The 23,257-nt window shown below is 51.6% G+C and overlaps 1 protein-coding gene across 2 annotated transcripts in view; it reads right to left on the bottom strand.

Moving 5' to 3' along the window:
- TBL1X (transducin beta like 1 X-linked) overlaps positions 1 to 16,617 on the bottom strand; it is a 188,817-nt gene extending 172,200 nt beyond the window's left edge. The window contains exon 1 of one of the 2 annotated variants that reach the window (XM_059158248.1): positions 16,495 to 16,617. The gene's annotated coding sequence lies outside the window, so the exon portion shown is untranslated. Of the gene's footprint in view, positions 1 to 14,716; positions 14,938 to 16,494 lie in introns of those variants that run through there. The other variant, XM_059158246.1, reaches the window with a different exon arrangement.
- Positions 16,618 to 23,257: the final 6,640 nt, after the last annotated feature.

Raw genomic sequence — 23,257 nt, 5'->3', positions numbered from 1 at the left:
AGGGGCACCCCCTGCGCCGTGTCTCCTCCATCACCCCTGCTCGTTCTGACAGAGCCAGCGCCAGCCCTTTCCAGCGCCGAAGCATCAGTCGGTGGCGTGAGGTAGGGATGCCGTCTCCCAGGACTAGGACCACTAACTGGGAGAAGGTTCACACCCAACAAGCGAGTCTCTAACTGTGGAGAACCGGGCTCCGGGAAGCAGGTAAGATGGAAACAGGCGCACACGAGGAAGGGGTCTGGAGAGAGGGGACAACGCAGGGCACAGCAGGGAGGTGGGACAAGCAGGGCTCCACGCACTCCGCCAAGGGCCAGACAGCACAGGCTCCAGGCCTGCCGGGGCCAGAGGCCGTCTGTAGGCACGGAGGGAACCATCCATGAATGCGCATGGCTGTGTTCCAAGAAACTCTGGGGACCGATATCCGCATTTTACATCCCACTCGTGTCACAAAATATTGTTTTTTGTGGCCATTTAAAAATGTAAAAACATTGGGGCACCTGGGTGGCTCAGCAGGTCATGATCCCAGGGTCCTGGGATCGAGCCCCGCATCGGGCTCTCTGCTCAGCAGGGAGCCTGCTTCCTCCTCTCTCTCTGCCTGCCTCTCTGAGTTTTTCTTCCTGTTAGTTACCTTGGATAGAAGGAGGTAAAAGCCAGGAGCCAAGAGGGAAACACGGATACCAACAACCACCCAGAAATGGAAAGCATGATGATTAAAACCGCAAGTGCTATTACAGGACAGGAACAGTCCAATATCTGGAACAAAGAACAACCCAGGAAGAACCAAAGTTTCTGAGGACGACCCCTGAGGCAGCAGCTGGCAGGGTGTGCGTGGTCTAACTCCAGCAGCTGGGAACTTGCTAGAAAGGCAGTGTCTCGAGCCCCATCCCCACTGACCGCGTCACAGGGTGTGCGGGTGGGACCCGGCAATCCGTACCCGGCGAAGTCTGAGAACCCCTTGTAGGGCGACAAAAATATTTACAGCAGCTTCATTCTCACAGGCCAAAGAAACGTCAGACCCCCAAATGCCCAGCAGCTGGCGAATGGATAAGGAGAACGGTGGTGCGTCCACACCCCCGGAAGACTCCCACCGGACTACCAGAAGGCATGAATTCGTGATACAGGCCACAACACCGGAGAACCTCCCAGTCATTAGGCCGAGTGGAACACGTCAGGCAAAGTCACGGGTTCGTACCATGTGGTTTCACGGACATGAAGTTCTAGAAAACGCAAACAACCAGATGTAGTCACAGAAAGCTGACCCACGCGCCACCTGGGAGGCAGAGATCCCAGAAAGACGCTAAGAAACGGGGAAAGCCACAGACTTATTTGTTCCGACACCTGTAAGGAGACACACAGGGAAGATGACCCAGCGGTGGGTCTGTGAAACCAGCACCACAGCGAGATAACGAAGAAACCAGATTAAAGGTGCCGCGTACGCAGGCCTCGTGGACTGCACTGCGGCTGCCTTGAACCCACCCGTAAGATGAAAGGGGGCCGAGGCGGCCCAGGACGACAGGTCACCACCTGCACAGAAACGCGAGACTACGCGTTTGAGCGTGGACAGCCACACGTGCTCGGGGCGGCTCTTCCTGCCACTCTCACCAGTGCCTCCCGATCACTCTGGGAGACGAGGAGGCAGAAGCGGGAGTCCGCGGTGCCTGAATTCCTGGCAATCAGCATAGCACCATGTTTGGGGGCACAGGGAGCCTGAGCTCAAAACAGGCAAACAAACAAAAAACCCAGAAAAGGGATGTCAGGAGGAGATCCTGCACCCTGCAAGGCGCCAAGGACTGCGGGCTGGGGGCAGCGGGGAGGAAGAGGCTCCCCCGGGCACAGACCAGCGCGAAGGGGAAGCTGTGGCAGCCAGGTGCGAGCCAGAAGACACCGGTGTGCAGGATGGACGCCCAGGCAGGGGACTCCAGGGCACATGGGCCGAAGGCAACGAGAAGGGGAGGGCGCTGGCGCGGGGCGAGGGACGAGAGTCATGTCCGTGTCAGGGGAGCGACAGAAAGTCCTCGAGAAACCAGCAGAAACCACGAGGCCCACAGGCAGTCCAGAAATGCTTTCCATGACAGGGTGACTGCCGGAAGCAGCCCCTTCCCTTTGCGCAGGGAGAATGTTCAGAGCCCTTGGGCAGGGTCTCGATCTTGTCTCGGTTCTTAGGGAAACATAAAGGTGGAGTGTGAGTCCCAGATCCAAGCCAGAGGGTGGCTCCAGCTTCCTCCGTCCACACGGCGATGTCCGTCTTTGTGAACACTTCTGAAGGGACTGAACGTCATTTCCCTCGAAACTTAACTCCCAGACTCTCGTTCATCCTTTCCCTTAAGAAATTCCCCATTTCCCCGGAGTGCACGGAGACCGAAAGACGCCTCTGCTCCTTCCATAAGCCTCGGGTACCTTTACTCCTTCAAAGTCCCCAAGACTTTAGTGAGGACACGTCTGAAATCCCCCCAGAGTCAAAGCCACGGAGGCAGGCTTTCTAGGCCTCCACACTCTCAGCTCTTGGGCTGGGGAACTCTTACCGGTTCAGGGGGACAACCTCCGGCTTGTAGGACATATGAGAGCACATCCGGCCTCGCCCCACCGGGGCACCTCGTCCCCACTGGTAACCACCAGAAGGGTCTCCGGACACTGCCCAGCGTCCCCGAGAAGCCAAACTGTCCCTGGTGGAGGAAGACGGAGCTAAGGGACGTCCCGGGCCAAGCTCGCACTTCTCCCAGAGCCTCACAGTCAATGCCATGAAACCAACAAGAGGGTCCTGCGGGAAGGAAGATGATGGGGTTCTGCCCTGTGGTCGTGGGCTGGGTTCACCGGGGACCCAGCCCATCACCGGAGAGGTCCCCCGTCCCACGGGCCCTTTCTGAGCCAATTACGTCCCACACGGCAGTACCTGAGAAGCTGCCAAAATTCCATGAGCACCCTGACCGTGCGGAAGAGGGAACGGAGGCAGGACGCCTATGATCTCGCTCCCTTCCGCTTCTCCCTCCTCCGGGGAAGGGCAGGGAAGCCCACTAAATCCAGCCTCAGCACCCACCACCCGGTGACCTCCACCTCGCACAGAAGTACTTGTTCTGAGAAAAGGGAAATCTGCAGAGACAGAAAGGAGATTCACTGGCTGCCGGGGGCTGGGAGGCAGGAGCCAGGATTGACGGCAAATGGACACGAATGACCGTATTGAGGAATGAAAATCGATTATGACGATAGCTGCACGACTCCGTAAATTTACTAAAAATCATTGAGTCGTACACTTAAAATAGGTGCTTTTTATGGTATGTAATTTATACCGCAATAAAGTGGTTTCAGAAAATCAACTTGATAAGTCAGATTTAGAGTTCCGTATTAAATTAAACCCCACCGCAAGCGGGCATCTGCGACAAATTCAAAGGCAAAGCAAACACCGGAGGCGACCCAAGCCAAACAGAGTAACCATAGCTCGAGGCAACCCACCTGAGTCTACAATGTGTCCAACTCAATCCCGCGAACTAAATAAGGCGAAACCCTGCCAACTGCCCAACCCAGTGGTGTGAACGGAGAAATTCCACGCCACCAGACGTCAGGGCCATCGGAAACCCACACCAAAAAACACACTTGTCCAAAGACAGAACATTCACTGGAAAAGCAAGCATGACAGGAAACAGGCGAGGCTGAACATGGGCTCTGAGATAGCCAGTCTCCCCCAAACTTCCCCGAAGGCAAACATCAGGCCAAAAAAATGGGACCCCTCGCCTGTCCCTGCATTGAGCCAGGCACGGAACACAGAGGCCATGAAGAAAATCAAAATTCACAAAGGACAGCTTATTCTGTGTGCCATTTTAAGGTCAAACAAGAACTGGGAAATAAAAACACACAGCCGCATTTCAAGTAACTTTCCGGAAAACATGTCCAGGATAATTAAAAAAAAAAAAAAATTACAAAACGAAACTAGGAACTATTACACGAATGTTCACTGTACTGCCGGAGATAAAAATGAAATATTTCCATGAGCTAATCTTATTCTACATTTAGTTTGAGTATACGAATGTAATTAACCAAGGTTATAGAATTTTGCTAACATCAAATTTCTAATTACAAAGCTTCACATACAATGATTTGAACCACAATTGATTTTTTTTTTATTTCTGTGGAAAAATGAAGATAGCTAATTTTAAGAGCCCAATCTTCCTAAGGAAAAGGAACTGCCTCCTCTGATACAAATTATGTAAACGGTACTTCAACAAAGCTATAAAGTAATTTGTTTCCAGATTCTCTTTCAAAGATTAGCATACTCAAAAATTTCACGTTCAGATAGCTTCCAGCACTGGCCTTGTTTCACGGCACTCCTGCTTGAAACACCTACGTACGCCTCCCATTCTCAGAAATTATACACAGACATCTGCACGTTGACTACTCCCTAAGGGACGCATTTAGGGAATAGATTCGACTTTTGTGCGGGCTTCTAAGAAGTGTCTCCTTTTAGGGCTATTTTCCGAGACACATCGCTGGGTAATTTTGGCAGGCAAATAATCAAATGAATAATTATTAGTGTTTCACCCAAAAGCAAAAATAGAAGAGGATCCCGGTTCAGGACTGAAGTGATTCACAGGTGTCTGCCTGACCGAGTTGCAATATGAGGTCATGATCTGGACCCAGCCAGAGGCATTTGGCTGAAAGGACATGACCTGCTGTAACTTCTCTTCCTTCTTAAAGGGGCAGGGGAGGGGCAGATCAAGTGCATTCCCAGAAATGCAAATTCTAACTCATCCACTACTGAAACCCACACATATTGATCTCTGGAAAGGAGAGACAAAGGTTCATGACACGACAATTAAAAAAAGTATATTCTTCCTGTTTCTCCTCTTTACAGTAGCTGTCTTGTATTGCCATGAAGGAAACCAATTTTTCTTTTCAAGTAGGAGATAAATATTTCCATTCACCAACAGACAAATGAATGTCTGTTTACCTCCAGACGCGTTAATGACGTTTGGCACTAGGTGTCCTGTGGGCACCAGAAGGGAACAAGGATTGTTCACCTACAGGCCTCTGAATTCACTTGCAAATCTCTGGGCTTTGTTTTACATACAAAGTTAACACTGCAAATTCAATACTCACAAAGGGAAAAATTGATGTGAACACTGAAAAAATGACAGAGAAAAACCGAAGCTAACTGATCAATCATTTCAAGTTAAACAAACAAACAGACTGCCGTGGAAATCCTGGAAAGACCCGCAGCGGACACCGAGTCTCACGAAAACCAAACCTGGAGCCATTCTCAGCAGATGAGCTCAGACAAAAGACCTCCCATTTGTGGAGGTCAGTACCCATCCACACCTCCGCAGACCACAGTGTGGTCTGAATCATGGATTTCATTTTTCTATTTATTTGCTCTCTGGAATACCAGTAACAAATAGAGCACAGACTGAGTTTTCTCTTTATTCTATTTATTTAGCTCTAAGTGGGTTCCCCATCCAGGGTGGAACCCAGCGGGGGCCTTTAAGCCCACCACCCGGAGACTGAGACCAACAGTGGGGCTTAACTGACCGAGCCCCCCAGACGTCCTGAGTAATCCTCTCTGAAAACAAAACAGAAAAACTCTACTGTGAAATCGTTTTGTTTTGTTTTTAATGTATTTAAAAGCATCCATGACCACTGAAACAGGTCTATGGAAAAAGACCCAACAAATGAACAGCCAGACTGAAGTAAGGCAAAGACGTCCACACCCGTCCCATTCGCGCACCCTCTCCCACTGCTTGTCTTGTGAACTCTGAATCGCTTCCATCAGTCTGTTCCTCAGGAGCCCTGAGGGCAACCATCAATGAAAGTGGCTGATTTATGAACAGAATTAAGTGATTATGAAAACACTGCCGTGTCACGAAAGGCGTGACAAGCACAGCAGCGTTCCAAAACCTCATCACGCACCTGAAACACAGCGACTGGCCTCAGCTTCTGCACCGCCAGTACTTTTTCCGCTTTTCAAACTCACAAAACCCAGTAGATCAGCACGCACAGACATACGCAGGCGCTGGCAGCTGAAGCCAGGGGAAAGGGGAGCACATCCCTGTCCCACGTGCATTCACAGATTTCAAAACTGCCCCCCTCTTCCTGCTACCTCCGGGGACCCATTCGGTGACGTCTGAACGTCTTTTCGTTGCATACCCTCATCAGTGAAGAAGTTTCGAGCCCGTGCCCCCAACCCAGGTCATTTATTTACTAACTAAACACAACCCTCGACAAACATTACAGGCATTTTTCACAAACCACAAAAACAGAATGAGACACAGAGTAGGCGGACAGTTTGCCTTTCTTCCCTCGCTCTAACAAACCTCGCTGTGCTCCTGCAAGAGGACACGGTATGGCCCTGGGAGACCAGTCTGGGAATTAAAACCTGACACCGGGCACCTCTGGTTCCCCCTGCCCAAGCCCAAAATGCGGAGTCTATCGGTTTAAAGGAAATGTACTGAGAAGGCCATGAAATGTATCCGAGAGTCCCATGAAATTTATAAGGCAACTCTAATTTCCAAGGGCCTCCTGCCTTGTTCTCATCTGGTCTACAATAATTTCTGCCATGCCCTGGACACGTTGAGATCATTAATTCTTATTTTCACCCACTTCTGAGCTGGGTATACCTAGTACATTGCTTCTTCTGGTGAGGCTTTTTAAAGCATTTCAGCATCCCTGGAAACGGTTGAAACCGGCAAAGGGTCACCCGTGCATTCTTAGAAATACAAATCTAATGCGATATCTTTTTCATAACCGAGTTAAAAGTTAAACCAAACCATGTCTCCCAGACTGATCTGCCAGGGCCAGGAAGTGGCAATCACTGCTCGCAAGTCGGTAATTGTGAATACTTGAATTTTACCAACCCAGGGCTGGGACTGAAGCGGGGTGGGACACTACGTGACTGACAAGGGCTGTGCTGGAAAGAGAACCTCCGGCAGGGACCCACGTTTAATCCGTTCCCCAAATGAACCAAATGGTAGAGACCTCAAATTTCAGCTCAGCTGTTTTTATCAAACACAACCTACAACTCCACAACCACCTGGAACTTTTATTAGTATTATTATCATCATCATTATTTTGCAGCCACACAGAACTTTACAGATGGCAGGCATTAGGTGTGTCTGCTGGTGCAACCGATTGACACGCGGTCGGTGACAGACCGCTGCTCTGCTCTCCCATTTCTCATCTTCAAACAGATGTCAGAACCACAAGGATAACTAGAACACAGAAGCTGACCTTGTCTGAATCGTTCTCCCAGTCAGGATGACTTACACGGTCTCACTGTATTAAAGCATTCGTTATTTCTGACCTAAGAACAAAAACAGCACCACGGACAGGAAGCTTCGTTGGGTCGTCTCCTCCACCTGTTGGGATCTCCGAACTCAACATCGGCTCCCGTGCCAGGGCCCTGAGGCCCGATGAGGACGGGCAAGCAGGCTGATCCCAGGAAGGAATCACGCTCTGAGAAGGGAACAGTGCCCTCCCCAGTGCACTCCAACATGGGTGACGGCGGGGACCTCGTTCTCAGTGGACTTCAAAGTTTTCGGTTTCTTAGAAAGTGGGAAGGTCTGCATTCTGCTGGGGGCTGGTGACAAGCATTCCAGAAAGTGCATGGGCTCTGTGCTGGCTAGTTAGGGTCACAGGTTCTAGGTTCTGGGGAAGCAAGTGAAGAAAACTCTCCTTTTCTTTTAAGCCTCCAGGCAACATCCACCCAGGTAGGGGAAGTAAAAAAACAAAAACCAGAACGTCCGAGGAATTCAGAAAATGCTGTCCCAAGAGTAAACACTGGGACGTGTTCGCCTACCACGCAGGCTCTCTTGAGCCCGGGAAACTCCGGTACTCATAGAAATGATCATGAGGCCCTGAACACCCGGAAATACCTTCGGAATTGCTCGACTGTGAGTGTTTTGTGTTTGCGTTTAAGCACAACATGCAAGGAATCAACGGATCAAGTCACATATCGCATTATTGCCCTATCTAACAGTGGGTCAAGTGGCGGTCCACGCATGCGGTAAAAATAACCACCAGTTTCCCTAAATTTTTCACTGGCCAAAAATGCCGACCCTACAATTAAGCAGCAACCCCTTTGGAAATGAAAATCCTCAAGTAAGAGAGCGGAAAAGCCTCGATATTCGCTCACCTACCCTCTGACTCGGGCAGACGCACCCAGATTTTCAAGGACCACACACAAGCTGGGGCCCACCCAGGGCAGCACCACGGTAGCAAAAAGCCAAAACACCAAGTCAATTCTTCTGGAAAAGATGCCATTTCCTACGAGATCACAAAAAGTGAAATGATGGTCCCAAGTAAAATGCAGGCCAACAATTAGATGGAAACACAGACCCAGGAATTCACTTTTCCCTCCAACAAAGTAACGCAAACACAAGTGCATACCTTTCGTTGGTGGTATCGCCCCACCGGCAAGACTGTGATACCCGTACGTGTGGGTCCTGTTTTTGAAACCAAAGACAGGACTTCACAACCTGATACATCTCACGTTGTAAATGTCTCTCAGGGAGTAGCGCGGTAAGATTCGGGAAACATTTCTCTGCAAGTGCATCAGAAAACATCCCATTTCGACTCATTCGGCAGCGAGAATCACCTGGCGTAAAAAAGCCCTCTTTCGCAGCCCCAACAGGACACCTGACCTCCTTTCTCTACGGCTCCTTACAAAGTCTATTAAGAAGAGCAAGGTTTTCTTCTCCTTCCTTCCGACAACACCCACCGTGCAAACCCTGCTGTTCCGAGGCAAACACACAAGCTCAAGTGTGCAAGGGTCAAGTTCACATGTCATCAGAGAGAAACACAGAGGAGGGTTCTGGGAGGGTGGAGGGGTTCCCCTAAAGGCATGTGAGGCTGAGCTGAAATGCAATTATGAGAACCTGGAGGGCAGAGCTGACGGGGGGGGGGGGGGGGGGGGCGGCGCAGAGGGGGTGCCCATGGAGGAGGCCTTTGCGGTGATGGACTCGTTCTGTATCCCCATTTTGGTGCTGGTTACACAAATCTATGCGTGTGCACACTCATAAAACTGTACACTGGAAGAGATGACAGTGCATCTTCTCATACACTAATTCGGAAAATTATACCCATGCATGCATGTCTACAAACCGGCCCTGAAACTGAACTTGAGGGCGGTGGGGAGGTAAGGAAGGGAAGGCAGCAAGTTCGGGAGACCGTCCTGACCGTCATCACCGCACTTGCACACCCAAATCCCCAACCTCAGCGTGTAGGAAGGCACCAGCATGCGGGGCTCCGAGCTTAACAGCCCTCCCTCCTTCCGAGGCCCAGAAAGGAATTCTGTTTTCTTTCAATGAGAAAATGAATGACAGAGAAAGACATTGATCTGCCCAAAGATGCATCAGGGCACAGCAAGCTGCCCACAAAACCACCTTCCCCCACAGCTGCGTCATCTGCCCCATGGCCACCAGGAGCCCAAGAAGGACCCCCTCACATGACCAAAAGTAGGACCGAGCCGGCATGTGACACATCCATACAACAAAGAGGGGCAAGTCGGAGAACAGCTTTCCAGGTGCACTGGCATCTGCGGACTCTGAACTACTTGGGTTGAGGGGGAGGTCAGGCAACTAATAGCCGACCCCCCAACACCTGTTGTCCTTGTTCTATTCCTTCCCCAAGCCCCTTCACGCCTGCTCTCTTTCCCGCCCTTCCTGCGGGATCAGACGCGTCCTATCTCCACCAGCGATGTGATGTGACTTGCGTCCTAACAGACTCCCGAAAAGCACGGGTGTCCCAGGAGAACACAGAACTCGGCACAGAGCTTTGGCTTGGCACCCACCTCCCCCCAGCCTCTGTCCCACACCCGGTCGTATACATAGTGTTGAATTCAGGGTTGGTTCCCTCCCCCCCCCCAACCCCCGCCCCGGGCAGCCCTGGCATTTGGCTCCAGATCATTCTTTGCAGTGGGGACTGTCCTTTGCAATGCAGGCTATCTGGCAGCATCCACAGACCCCCAGGATGCCAGGAGCACCACCGTTCCCCTCCCCCATGCTGGGACCCTGGACAATGTTTCTAGATATTTCCTTGAAGGTAGTGGGCAAAAACGCCCCCACTGAGAACGTTTAGCCGACCGCCAGATTCTGGAGTTTACTACTCCAAGCGCAACGGCCATAAACCACCATCTCCCTTGTCCTCGACTCTGAAGACGTCCCCTTTCTTTGGAAGCCAAGCGCCAGCCCCATCTCCAGCTCCAGTGCCCCCTGCCACGGCACCCAGTTTCTCAGCAAGATTGAAACCTCTCCTCCAGCGTCTTCCCCTTCCATGTGCCCAATTTCACTGGCTTTCAGCTCACGTTTACAGTCTTCGATCACGTGGCAGGTTGTCCACAAGGATTTCAGAGCCACACGGGAGCAAACATGCCCAGAGGGCACAGGACCATCTTTAGTCAAGTTCCCTGCACCCGGGTCCAGAAGCCACCCGGGGAGCGAATTCCTTAGTGACAGCGCTTTTTCCCTTGAGGTCTGCAATGCGTTTTCTCAGACCCTCTCGACCGAGTAAACATGTTGACTTGGCAAGGCCATTCCCACATCCAGCTCTTATTCTGGCTTTGCTGGGTCTCACTGTGCCAATCTGGCCAACGCAGTCGGTGTGGTCAGGCCCCGTGGAAAGGATAAGGAGGGGGAGGGCCATGGAGGGCCAGACCCCGGGGGAAGCGCACGTCCCAGTCTCTGCTCAGGAGGCCCTTTACTGCCTTCATCCTCAAAAAACAGTTGCGGGGGAGGGGATTATCGTTCCAAGTTTAAAAACAAGAAGTGTTTACAAAATGACTCTAGTCTTGCTTCCTCATGGAAACTATTTTTTCAATGTTTTTAAGAGTGAAACATTATCTTATTGGATGTAGCACATTATTGCGGGGGGCACAAATGCAAGGTATCAGGAAACCACAGCTGAGACAGCATCATGTTGGACACAGAGACTCTGTGACTGTCACCTAGGCTGGCTGGGAGCTAGACCTGGCAGAGCCACGGGTGCAGGGCCGGGAAATCGGGGCGGCTTTTCCAGGCCCGGCCTCCCTTGGCAGAGGCCCCTCTCCCTTCTCTGGGAAATAATGGGGGAGAACTTTGATATTTAATAAATACTTGCAGCCCAACGCTGACCGTCACAGCAGAGCCCTGAGGAAGCACCAGTGAGTGAGGACAGAGGGCAGAAAGGTCATCTGAAGTCACCACTCGGATACCCACCAAATTGAGTCCCCCCCCCAAACTGGGTCCCAACCCTCATTTACAAATAAAATTTCTAACCCATTACTGTAAAAAATACAAAGAACTGTGAAAAGGACACATCAACTAAGTAGTAAAAAGAACACCCTGACTCAGGAACTGGAGTCCAGGAAACAGCTATAGCACTCAGCCATTAAAAATATATATATATATATACTTTGAGAATTGTGGAAGCTCACTTTGTTGGAAAGATTTCCTATCAGCCTTTTTAATTTGGAAGATTCTGACCTCAAGACTCAAGACTCAAACTTCACGGGGGCGGGGGTGCTGACAGCCCCGCGGCATCCACGGTAAGCGAAGGTTACAATACATACGGCAGGGCCTCGCCTGCCATCACCCACACAGGGCCTCCCCAAGACTAACAGCGTGGGCTCCCCAAGCCCAGGAGATGCTTACCACACTCTCCTTAGGTCGGCATCTTGGGGACCAGCCAACAACTATGTCTTTTTTCCAAAGGGGAAACCAATACAGAGATTCCAACCCCACTCCCCCAGGGCTACTGGCTCAGGGAAGGGCTCTGGCCCGGAGTCCTGGTTTTCTAATTCAAAACTGATCCAAAGCACCCCAATCCAAAACCACAGCTCTCAACTGCAAGTTAAGAATCATTCACTTGAGGCGGGCTGGCTCCGTCAGTAGAGCCCGCAACTTTTGATCTCAGAGTCGTGAGTTCAAGCCCCACATCCGGGCCTGAACATTGGAGCCTACATAAGAGGAAGGAAAAAAAAAAAAAAAAAAAAGGAACCCATTCGCTGAAATCACTTTCCTGGGTCAATCACCTGCGGAAATGGGTCCTTTTTGTTTTTGCTAAGTTTACCTGTGAATTAATTCAAACTTGTATAGCTTCTCCTCTCCCCCCACAAAAGTACAGTAATTATTAAGATTTCGTTGCAGTAACTACAAAGCTGCACCCTCTCACCTAACTTTCCGTGTAGACTGCGCTAATTAATACTGTGGCCACTAAGTACGTAAATTACGGCTTCAGAAACTGAAAATACCGTTAATTTTACAGAGTTTTAATTAACTTGAATCTCCATGTTCACATGTGGCCGGTGGTTACCCTACCGGACAACGAAGTTATGAAAGCCATTTCTCCACCGTGGTCAAAGCCTCTTGATTCCGTGCAGCTATGTCTGTAGCTGTTCACGGATTTCACCGCAGATCCCCGTTTGTGAATGTGTGTATGTCATCTGGAGAGCTTTAGCTGTCCAAACGTGAAAACTCATGCCAGGCAGACATAAAAACAGGAACAGCCAGCGTAAGAGCTGGGCTTCGGGAATCAGACAATCCTCTCTCCGCCCTGCGTTCACAAGTCAGTGTTCTCTCCGCAGAATAAAAATAATAATCGCTACGCACGCAGCATTAAGTGCACGGCACTCAAAGAGCGTAAAGACAATTATTCGATTTGTGGAACAGCAAAACTAACATGTACAGGCCGCTTTACCGTTTTAGGAAAACTTACACATTCTTTCTGTCTGCACCATACACAGTGAGGACCACGATTTCAATTCCCTTTTTTTAGTTTTACATACACAGAAATGATGCTCAGAAAAGCTACAGGCCTTCAAGGTCAGCAGCAGGCCCTTCACCGTTTTAGGCCAAATGGGGACAAAAGTTGGGTTTCCAGCCAAGCAGTAAGTGTCAAGACAAAGTTGGATTCAAGGGCTCTGTCCACCTCTTTGCAGAACCACTGGTCCCCCTCCCGACAGTGGGTTCCTGGAAACTCCTGATGCCTCCTCCGGGTGAAGGTCAGATTAAGACCAACCAGGACCTGAGAGCCGCTCCATCCCTACTCAGCCCATTAAAACATTCAAACACTCAGGAAGGGTGAGGAAACCTGGGTGTGGGTAACTGGCGGACTGATGAAGCCCTGCACACAAGCAAAAGGAAAAGCCAGCCCCAGAGGATCCAGCGAATACTACTTTGTCCCCAAGTGCATGCCGCCCAGTAAAATACCTAAAAATCTCGGGTTTTGTCCCCCAGGTGTGTGTTCACTTAAGGACTGGAATCCCCTTAAGACCCGTTTTAATAAGTGGGTCAAATAACGAACTTCAACTTTTATCCCCGGATTAGTCATCCGGCTGGGTAGTTTTCTGCAGAATCTGCAGCCCATCTGAACCACTAGGATCCTCTAAAATAAAAGTGTCATCTTAATGTCTTCCTGTGCCATACTCAGCATTCCGGCCCCGCTCATCGCCTCTTCTCTAGGAATGACAAGTTGGAAACTTTTTATAAAATCGGGGAGAGCCGACTGCCACCCGGAAGCCGCCGCCGGGGACCTTCGCAGGGCGCTCCCCTCGCCCCGACCCCTCCCCCTCCCATCCGGAGTCCCGCCCCTCCCCTTCCAGGTTACACCGGGGACTGGGGCGGCGCGTCGGGAGAGAAAAACAGCCAGAAGTCGGGTCGAGCCCCATGGGACCGTGCCAACCAGAAGCGGCTGCCGGAGCAGCAGACGGTGGGATTCTGGGTCTTTAGGGCTTCTGCCCCACGACATCCCCGACTAGGGGGGAGTACGAGAAACCCGCCTCCGCCTCTAACTTTGTGGAATTTCCAGCGCACTTGGCTCGGGGAAGGCCAGGCGGTGCAGCGAGCCGGGGCCGAGGCCTGACCGCGCGCTCGGGCGGCGCACGTGAAGCCCAGGCCCTACCCCCGCGCGGGCGGGTCTCTAGCGACCCCAAACTGTCATACAGCAGGCGGGCACCCACACCCAAAGGCGCACCCCACGGCGGTCCCGGCATCGCCCCCCCCCCACGCAGGGACGGTGCCCCCTGGGGAGCACAGCCCACGACACCGACCTGGGGGCACCCGTCCCCCGAGCCCTAGGAGCAACAGGTCTGCACCCTGTCCAGGCCAAGCTCGGCAGACCCCGCCTCGCCAGGGGCGCCCCCCACCCCCGCCCCACGCGCGCGCGCGCGCACACACACACACACACACACACACACAAACGCGCCCGCGCGCGCGGATGTCGCCCTCAGCCGGGTGCCCTCGCTCCGGCCGGGAGCCCCGGACTTCCTTGACAGTTTCCGCGTCTCGGAAACGGAGCAGCCGCCGGGCCGCGCCGCGCCGCCTCGCCCGCCCCTCACTGCGCCGCGCGCGGCCGCGCTGCCACCCGGTCCCGGGCGCCCGGGGATGAATGGGCGCCCCTCCCCCACGGGGGGGATCCCGCGGCGGCGCAGGTCCGCCCCGCCGGCCCCAGAACCGGCAGACAAAGGGACCCCGGGGGCCGGGCCGGGCGCTCCCCCAAACTTACCGGCCGCCGCCCCCTCCCCACGCCGCCCCCCCGCCCCCGCCCCCGGCGCGCCGGCACTTTGGGGAGCGGCCGCAGCGGGGTATTGTTCAGCCTGCAGGGAGCGCGCCGCACCCCGGCCCGAAGCCCGGGCGCACTTGGGGACCCGTCCCTCCAGAGCCGCGGCGGCCGCCCCGCGCCGCCCGCCCGCCGCCCCCCAACCCCGCCGGAGAAGTTTGCGCCCCCCGCCCCGCGCCCGGCCGCCGGAGCCCCGCGCACTCACCTCGCCGCCCGCAGCGCAACTTGTGGCGGCGCCGCCGCGCTCCGAGCCTCCCCGCCGCCGGCCGTCGCCGAGCCCGGGCCGTGCCGCGGCCGAGGAGGGCCCGGCGCCCCGGAGCAGCCGCGCGCCGCCCCCGGGCCGCCCCCGCCCCGCCGCCGCCGCGAGTCCCCGAGAGGCGCGGGCGCTGGAAAGTTTCGGGTGCCGAATGGCGGCCGAGGGCGCTGCGGCGGCGGCGGCGGGGCGGGGGCGCTGGCGGCTCCTCGCTCCCGAGAGCGGAGAGTGGGGGGGGCTGGGGCGGGAGCGGCGGCGGCGGCGGCGGCGGGAGAGGGCGGGACGGCGGGAGGGACCGGCACGGGCAGTGACCTCCGGGTGGGGGGTGGGGGGGAGCGGCCGCCAGCGCGCCGACCCCGGCCGGGAGGACTTCCAGGGGGGCCGCCGCCGCCGCCGCCCGGGCCGGCCCCTCCCCAACGGCCGGGGTGGGGGGGGGGAAGCGCTCCCCAACCCCCAACCCGTCCCCTCCCCCACGGCCGGGGGAGGGGAACCCGAGTCCACTTGGCCCCGCCCCTGCGTCCTGGGGGGGGGGCCCCGCGTCCTAATCCTGCCCCTCCCCCACGGCCGGGGGAGGGGACGCTAGGCCTGCCCCTCCCCCCATGGCGAAGGAAGGGGTGAGAATCCGCACCCCCCACGGCTTCTGGGGAGGCCCGGAGTCCCAATCCAGCCCCTACCCTACCCCACGGTGGGGGAATCTGCGACCCTACTCAGCCCTTCACCCCGCGCTCTCCCCTGGCCCCCACCCTAGCGTGGGTGGGGGGGAACTCGGACCTCTCCCTTTCCCCGTGGCCTCCAAGGGGGATGCAGTGAACGCGGGCCTACCCCCACGCAGTCCCATTCCCAAACTCTGCCTTTCCCCCCACTGCCAAGAGGGGACAGGAACCCGGGCCACCACCCCCGCGGTTTCCAGTGGGGGGAGGTGAACCCGAACCACAGCTAGAGTGTTACCCTCCTCCACCTCAAAAAAGAAGCTCCTCGGCGGCCCTAACAACCCCCTGCAAGCTGCCCGAGGGTGCATCTGTCTCAAAATGGGCTGCTCAGAGGACACCCCAAAGGCCTCTTCCCCCCCCCTCCCAAAAAAGTGGGGACTCAGGCGGAGCCTCGACCTTTGCAAAACACCTCCCGGAAAGAACCAGAAACGCTTGGGGAGAAAAACTCGGGCACACATAAGTAGAGGCCAGGAGCTCCTTAGAGGAGGGGTCTGGGCCTCTGGAGTTAGGGGTACCTGGGCCCTCGGGCCTCTCCACGCCCGACCCCCCACTCCACCCACAGGCTTTGCAAAGGGTTTTATGTTGCAATGGCTTATTTGGCTTGGCCCTGGCACACCAAAGTCCCCGGAGCTTCGTCCTCCTCCCGAGTTTGGAGACCCCGGCCCACCACTCGCGGTCTTAATTCAATTAAACAGACACCGCGCCCACCACCCAGCACTTCAGCGTCTGCTTTGTTGAATATTTTAAGATAACTTTGCCCCTCCCTTTGGTGTATAATGAGCTTTGCGCGCAGAGTCCAGTACACTCAGCATTTTAAACTGTAACCTCACTTGCTCCTTCCTGGGACACTAGACCATTTGTTGTTCAGGTTGTTGGGGGGGGGTCCCGAGGTGAGTTTTTAAGGGGCTGGTCCTCCCTCAAAAAGGCGGACCTAAAAATATTGCAGTAAAACGTCACTGATGTAAAAACGACTGTTGCTACACCATTATTAGAGCACATCAATAAAAAATACACACTTACACTGTCTCCATAATTGTGAATCAGCAGAATAGATTGTGTCTTAATATGTATCAGTTGCCATTCAAGGGTCCCCAAAAGGACGTGGGGGGGCCTTCCCTTGAGCCTGCCCTTCGTTGCTCCCCGGCTCCCTGGGCTTGTGCGGACTGATGCTGAGGTATTACATGCAATCGAAAAACCGAGGGTGCAATCGAGAGCCCGAGCGAGCTCATGATGCAACCCTGCCCCGGTTACACGTGCTTCCCCTCCCCCACCGCCTGCTGGTGGGAGCGCTGCGTTTTTTCCGCCTGTAGGGTCACATTGTGGTTGATTGATTCTCCTTTCGCCTTGCTCAGTCATTCAGATTTGGAAAGTAAATAACAAGTTGACATCATTACAGCTCACGGCTTTACGGGGACGCGGCCCTCGGCTACCGCACACTCTCGAGTAGCCGCGCAGCCGAACTGGCCCTCTGCCTCGCCGGCCCTGCCTGTCGTTAGCTGCTTGGAAATGCCTAGCTGAACTTGCGGGAAAGGCCTCTTTGTATGTTTTGATTACTTGGCAGGTGCCAGTCATTTAAAGTATAGGAAACTGGTGGAAATCCTCACTCCAAACTAGGACGGTTGTGACCAATTTTTACAGCTGGCCTTCGGTAACGAACATTGCAAGGGAGCTCAGAATCCATCCTGTCTCTTTGGTAACGTCCCTACAATCCCGAAGGTCTTCTTGCAAGTCAGGAACAGAGCTTATCCTAGGAACCCTAAGGGACTTTGTAAGACCCCAGACAGCAAAATAGACCGCCTACGTTTATCGTGATGTCGCTGAAATTCCTCTTTCTCGGAAATGCTAGGTGGCTGGTAGAGAGGGGGTTACATGAGACGGTTTCATCGCATGTGTTTTGCAGATTTCTCAAACGTGTGTCCTATAAGGTGGGGGAAAACAGGAAATAAAGCAGAGCAGGAAAGGAGCACTGTGAAAGGAGTAAAGGTTAATATGGAGAGTGAGCAGCAATGATTTCCGCCCCTATCCAAGGCACCAGCTCTATATGCCAAACAATTATTTTTTGGTTGCTGACTGGAGGGACTTGACAAGAGTCTGCTTGCAGTGAGTGCTATCAGTATTTCCCCCTAAATAGTAGCCAAATTTTTAATTAAAAGGCAGAAGGAACCCATGCAAATATACTCAACTAATTTGAGGAAAGGAGCAAAGGCATTTTAATGCCTTTTAACAAATGGTTCTCGAAAAACTGGACCTCCATATGCAAAAAATAAGAATCTAGCTATACACCTTATGCTTTTCATAAAAAATGACTCAAAATGAATCATAGGTCTAAAGGTAAAAGGCAAAACTATAAAACTTCTAGAAGGAACACAGGAGAAAATCTAAATGACCTCAGGTTTAGCAGTGAGTTTTTAAGATAGAACACCCAAAGCATGATCCATTAAAGAAAAAAAAAAAAAATGTTAAGTTGAACTTCATCAAAATTAAAAACACCTGATCTGCAAAAGCCACCATTAGGAGAATGAAAAGAAGCCACAGACTGGGAGAAAATATTTGCAAAATCCATATCTGATAAAGGATTGTGTCCAAAATATACAAAGAACTTTTAAAACTCAATAAGAAAACAACCATATTTTAAAATGGGCAAAAGATCTAGAAATAGCTCACCAAAGAGATATACAAGCGGCAAAGAAGCATATGAAAATATGCTGAACATCGTCTATCACTAGGAAATTGCACATTAGAACAAAATACACAGGGCACCTGGCTGGCTCCCTGGGAGGAGTGTGTGACTCTTGATCTCAGGGTTATGAGTTTGAGCCCCCACATTGGGCATGGAGATTACTTAAATAAATAACCTTTAAAAAATAAATAAAACAAAACACCATCTCACACCTATTAAAATGGCCCCTCTCCCCCCCACCTCAGCCCCCCACCAAATGCTACCAGGATCCCCAGCAACAGGAACTTTCATACCTAGCCCATGGAATACAAAATCGTATGGCCACTTAGGAAGACAGCATTTTCCAAATGCTAGACCTACTCTTACCATATAACCCAGCAATTGTGCTCCTAGGTATTTACCCAACTAAGCTGAAAACATGTCTACACAAAACCCATACGGTCATGTTTATCGTAGCTTTACTCAAAATGGCCAAACACAGAAAGCCGCCAAGTTGTGCCCTTCAGTAGGTGAATGGAGAAAATGTGGCCCTTCCATACGACAGAATATCATTGAGCCATGAAAAGAAATGAGCTAGCAAGCCCTGAAAAGACAGGGAGGAACTTTAAATGCATATCACTAAGGGAAAAAAGCTAATCTGAAAAGCCTATCTGCTACATGCTTCCAACCCTGTTATACTCTAGAAAGGGCCAAAATAAAAAAAGTTCGGTGGAAGCCACGAGTTGTGGACAGGAGAGACAAGTGATGGACAGAGGAAGCATAGGGCATTTTCAGGGCAATGACATTATTCCAAATGGTCCTGTAACAGCGGATGCAGACTTTTTTCATTGTCCAAACACTTGGAACTGCACGCACAGCAGTGAACTCTAACCTAAACTCTGGATTTTATCGGTATTGATTCATTAATTGTAACACATGCACCACACTTAGGAAAGATGTTAGCACTGGAAACTGGAAATTATCTGTGAAAGGCAGATAATTCTGTACTATATGCTAAAATGTTTTCTAGATTTAAAACTGTTCTTTTAAAAAAAAAAAAAAAAAAAAGCCCATTCTTTTGGGGTAAAAAAAAGGAGTAGGAAGAGGTATCAAACTTCTCATGAGATTTACTGTCCGGTTTTCATGGACTCCACTATCTAATTTCCCCTGGGCTCGTCTGACCTTCAGAGATTCCAAACACGAAGGCCGGTATTTGTTTCCATGAGTGGCCCACTCAGGGAGCCCTGTGATTCTCCAGGCTGACCGGCTGGTGTGGGCAAGGATCCTTCTTTGACGTTCCCAGAGCACGTCTCAGCTTTCGGTGAGTGCCCACTGGGATCTTTCCTTATGAACCGAGCAGGGGGCCTGTGTGTCTTCCCACTTCACTCTGTGGACATCAAGCCTTTCTTTGCTCTGGGGCTTTGCCTCCAATCTTCCTTAGAGAGACTGGAAACAGACTGTGCAAGGAGCTGGAGGTAGCTGGCGGTTGCCCATGAGATGTTACTTGGAGAATTAAACACGACAGGACGAAGAGGTCCTCACGTGCCGTGGTTGTGAGGACAGCCCCCTTGGTTCTCCTCGACCTGGATCGGCACCAGTGCTTTTGTTAATGCGATGATAAGTGACTGATCATATGATAATATGACGATGATAGGATATTGTGCTCTCTACCCTCCCCCCAAAATCATAAAAGGAAGCCGTAGGCCCCAGTCCCTTGGAATGTGACTATATTTGGAGACACAGCCTTCAAAGTGGTAAATTCATTAAATGCAGTCATTAGGGTAGGCTGTTATCCACCATGACTGGTGTCCTTATAAGAAAAGTTGTTATGACATAGACACGCACAGAAGAAGGACAATGTGAGGACGTCGAGGAGAGAGACCCCAGGAGAAATCACCCCAGCCGACACCTTGGTATTGAACTTCCAGCATCCCAGGATTGTGAGAAAATAAAATTCTATTTAAACTACCCAGGCCGTGGTGCTTTCTTATGCTGGCTAGAGCAGACGAATGCATGTGAGTCGTTGCTTTCTTGCTCGCTTTCTTTCTTTCCATTTGGAATGTCACATTCAGTTCACATCATTTGAGTTCTGAGAACAATTGCATTTGGTATGGAGTATTTCTGCAGGGTACCAGATCTGACCCTCCCAGCAATATTGGAGGGCAGGGATTTTTACCTCCAATATTAAGAGGAGAGGACTGACCCTGAAGAATCAGGGCGGTTTCAGAATCAGAACCATTTCTATGCCTTAGACCTTAATTCAGTGACTCTTCTTTCTAAACGCAAAAAACACATAAAAGAATACACAGGATTCCAAAGAAACCCAATTATGTCAGAATATAGTTATCAAATATATTTTAGAATTCTCATATCGTAATACAAGTGCCTCCTTCTCAATCCTTCCAACAGCGAGCTCTAGAAGTAGCTCTAATAACTTCTGTCATTTCAAAATAGCGATACGTATCAACCAAATGTGCTTCAACTGTAACCTGCTCTAAAAATAGACCAGACTTTTCTCGTTGACAAATTGGCAACAAATTAAAAATACTGTTAATGTTCCCGTCATTCACCCGAGAGGAATATAGATATTCCGAGTTGTCTGAAACGCTGAATTTCAGTCAGTGATTAGGGATCCTGAAGCGGCAGAGTTTCTACCCGTGTATGTACATAGACCTCCTGAAAGCTCTCTGGGCAGTCTTGCTGCCCGGGAAGGAAGGGGAAGCCGGATTCCTTGCTCCTCTCTGACCCTGCCACCCGAGGACTCATTCATGCCGCCGTCCCCACCACGGACCCCTCCCATGGGACCTGGACTGTGACATTAAGGTGAGGTGAGTTTAAGGGAACACCAAAACCATACTCAGGTTGATTACTATTATAACGCCAATTCTAAAACTCACGATTAATGCAAAACAAACAAAACCAAAAAACCACAGCACCCTCCCTGATGAACAAAAATATCAAAAGATAAGACAGAGAGGGGATCTGAACCTGGCAGGCCTACGGTGCCGAGCCCTGGGAACGAGGGATCACAGATTAAACTCCCTACCTTAATGGAGCATCTCTTCTAGGACAGGAACGCGCCGACAAGGGCTCCTATACCTGTGTCCGTACAACCCACAAGCTAAGGATACATTTTTTAAAATCTTTTTTTGTATGATTTTATTCATTTATTTGACAAATAAAAATGCAGCACAAGTAGGGAGGAGAGCAGGCAGAGGGAGAGGGAGAAGCCAGCTCCCCGCTGAGCAGAAAGCCGGAGGCATGCTGGGCTCGATTCTACGATGCTGGAATCATGACCTGAGCCAAAGGCAGTCACTTAACCCACTGAGCCACCCGGGTGCCCCTATAGATACACTTTTAAAAGACTGGTGGGGGGGGGGGGGGTTGAGAATCAATAGAAGACTGATACTTGGTGACATGTGAAAATTATCTGAAATTTGAATTTCAGTGCCCATCAGTAAAGTTCCATTGCAACACAAAAATACCCACGAAAATACCTTTACTGCTTCTGGTGCATGAATGCAGAATCCGTGGCTGATACATATCATACCTTATGGCCCACAAAACATATATAACGTGTATTCTCTGGCAGGCTCCGGAAAGTTTGCCGACCCTTGTTTCTGAGAGACTGAGTGACTCAACGTTCTTCACATAACTTGTTAACTTTTCCTACAAAATTTTTTTATCTTCATTAGGGTGCTTTTTTTTTTTTTTTCCCCAAAAAGTCTTTCAGATTAAGTTAAATTAAGAAGCCCCTTCTTGGGGGGGGCATCTGGGTGGCTCAGTTGGTTAAACATTGACTCTTGATTTTGGCTCAGGTCTTGATCTCAGGGTCATGGGTTCAAGCCTTGTGCTGGGGTCCACAAAAAAAAAAGGCACTTTTTCTCATATTTAAGAAAAAGGAGGAAGACAATGATAGTAGAAAAAAAGCACAGATTGTCTTTAGGAAGCAGACTCATCCTGTTGGTGGATGTTGATGGATTCTGGAAGAGCAAAAAGGCGTACAGCTAGGGCACAGCAACGTACTTGGGGAGAGGAAAGATCATCAGAAAGACTCAGCAAAATTAATCGCATCCTGATAGGCGCACACAATGGTGCGCAAAGGGAGCACCGAGACTATGGAAATCTACATTCTCCCCTACCTCACAGAGTTTTCTCAGTTTTCTAAACATTTTCAAGATGACCTCACCCATCATCCTCACAACCTATGAAATGGTGGGGGGAGATACAATTATGAAGATACCCATTTTACAGAGGTAGCAGGTTGAGTCTCAGGTTAGTAGGTGTACGGGTTTCCTATCGCTGCTGCAGCAAATCCACACACGCCCAGTGGCTGCAAAGCAACGTTATTATCTGACCTTTCTGGAGGTGGGAACCACAGGGCTAACTAGTATCAAGGTGCTGGCAGGGCTGGGGTTCTCCCGCAGGCCCTGGGGACATTCAATGGCCAGAGCCCACATTCCCTGGCATGGGACACACTTCGCATAATTCCCACCTGCTGTTCTCTTGCCTTCCTGTTCCAATTTCCAGGGATTAGATTGGGCCAACTTCCATCAGCCATCATGATCTCTCCTTGGCAAGGTCCTTTTATATGCCCCCCAAGATTTTATTTATTTATTTGACAGAGAGAGACAGCGCAAGAGGGAACACAAGCAGGAACACAGGGAGAAAGGGAAGCAGACTCTCCATTGAGCCGCGAGCCCAGCAGGGGGCTGGATCCCCAGGACCCTGGGATCATGACCAGAGCCAAAGGCAGTCGCTTCACCACCCGAGCCCCCCAGGCGCCCCACGCATGGTCTTTCGGACGCAAATTCTTGTTGCCTGTCAGTCAGTGAATCATTTCACAGCCCGCCCACCCAGCAACCCGCAGAACACACGAACAGAACACACAGCCCAGACGGACTCCAAGTGCCCAGCACCGGCGAGAGTTCCAGTTCGGCCCAGATAACACCCAGCCCTCACGGCTACAAAACAGCAGGAGATGATAATTCTCCAAAGGCCACTCCTCCTCTTCTCATCCTTTGGTAAGCATATTTCCTTATAAGAAGTGACGTGCTTTTTCTTCCTCTCCCTTTGTTTCCACGTGTGCCTTGAGTGTTTAAAACTGGCTGGAGAGAACAAGCA

The sequence above is a fragment of the Mustela lutreola genome, chromosome X, assembly GCF_030435805.1.
Source record: "Mustela lutreola isolate mMusLut2 chromosome X, mMusLut2.pri, whole genome shotgun sequence".
NCBI lineage: Eukaryota > Metazoa > Chordata > Mammalia > Carnivora > Mustelidae > Mustela > Mustela lutreola.
The sequence above is the reverse complement of the archived record's forward strand: the minus strand, read 5'-3'. Positions and strand labels throughout refer to the sequence as shown.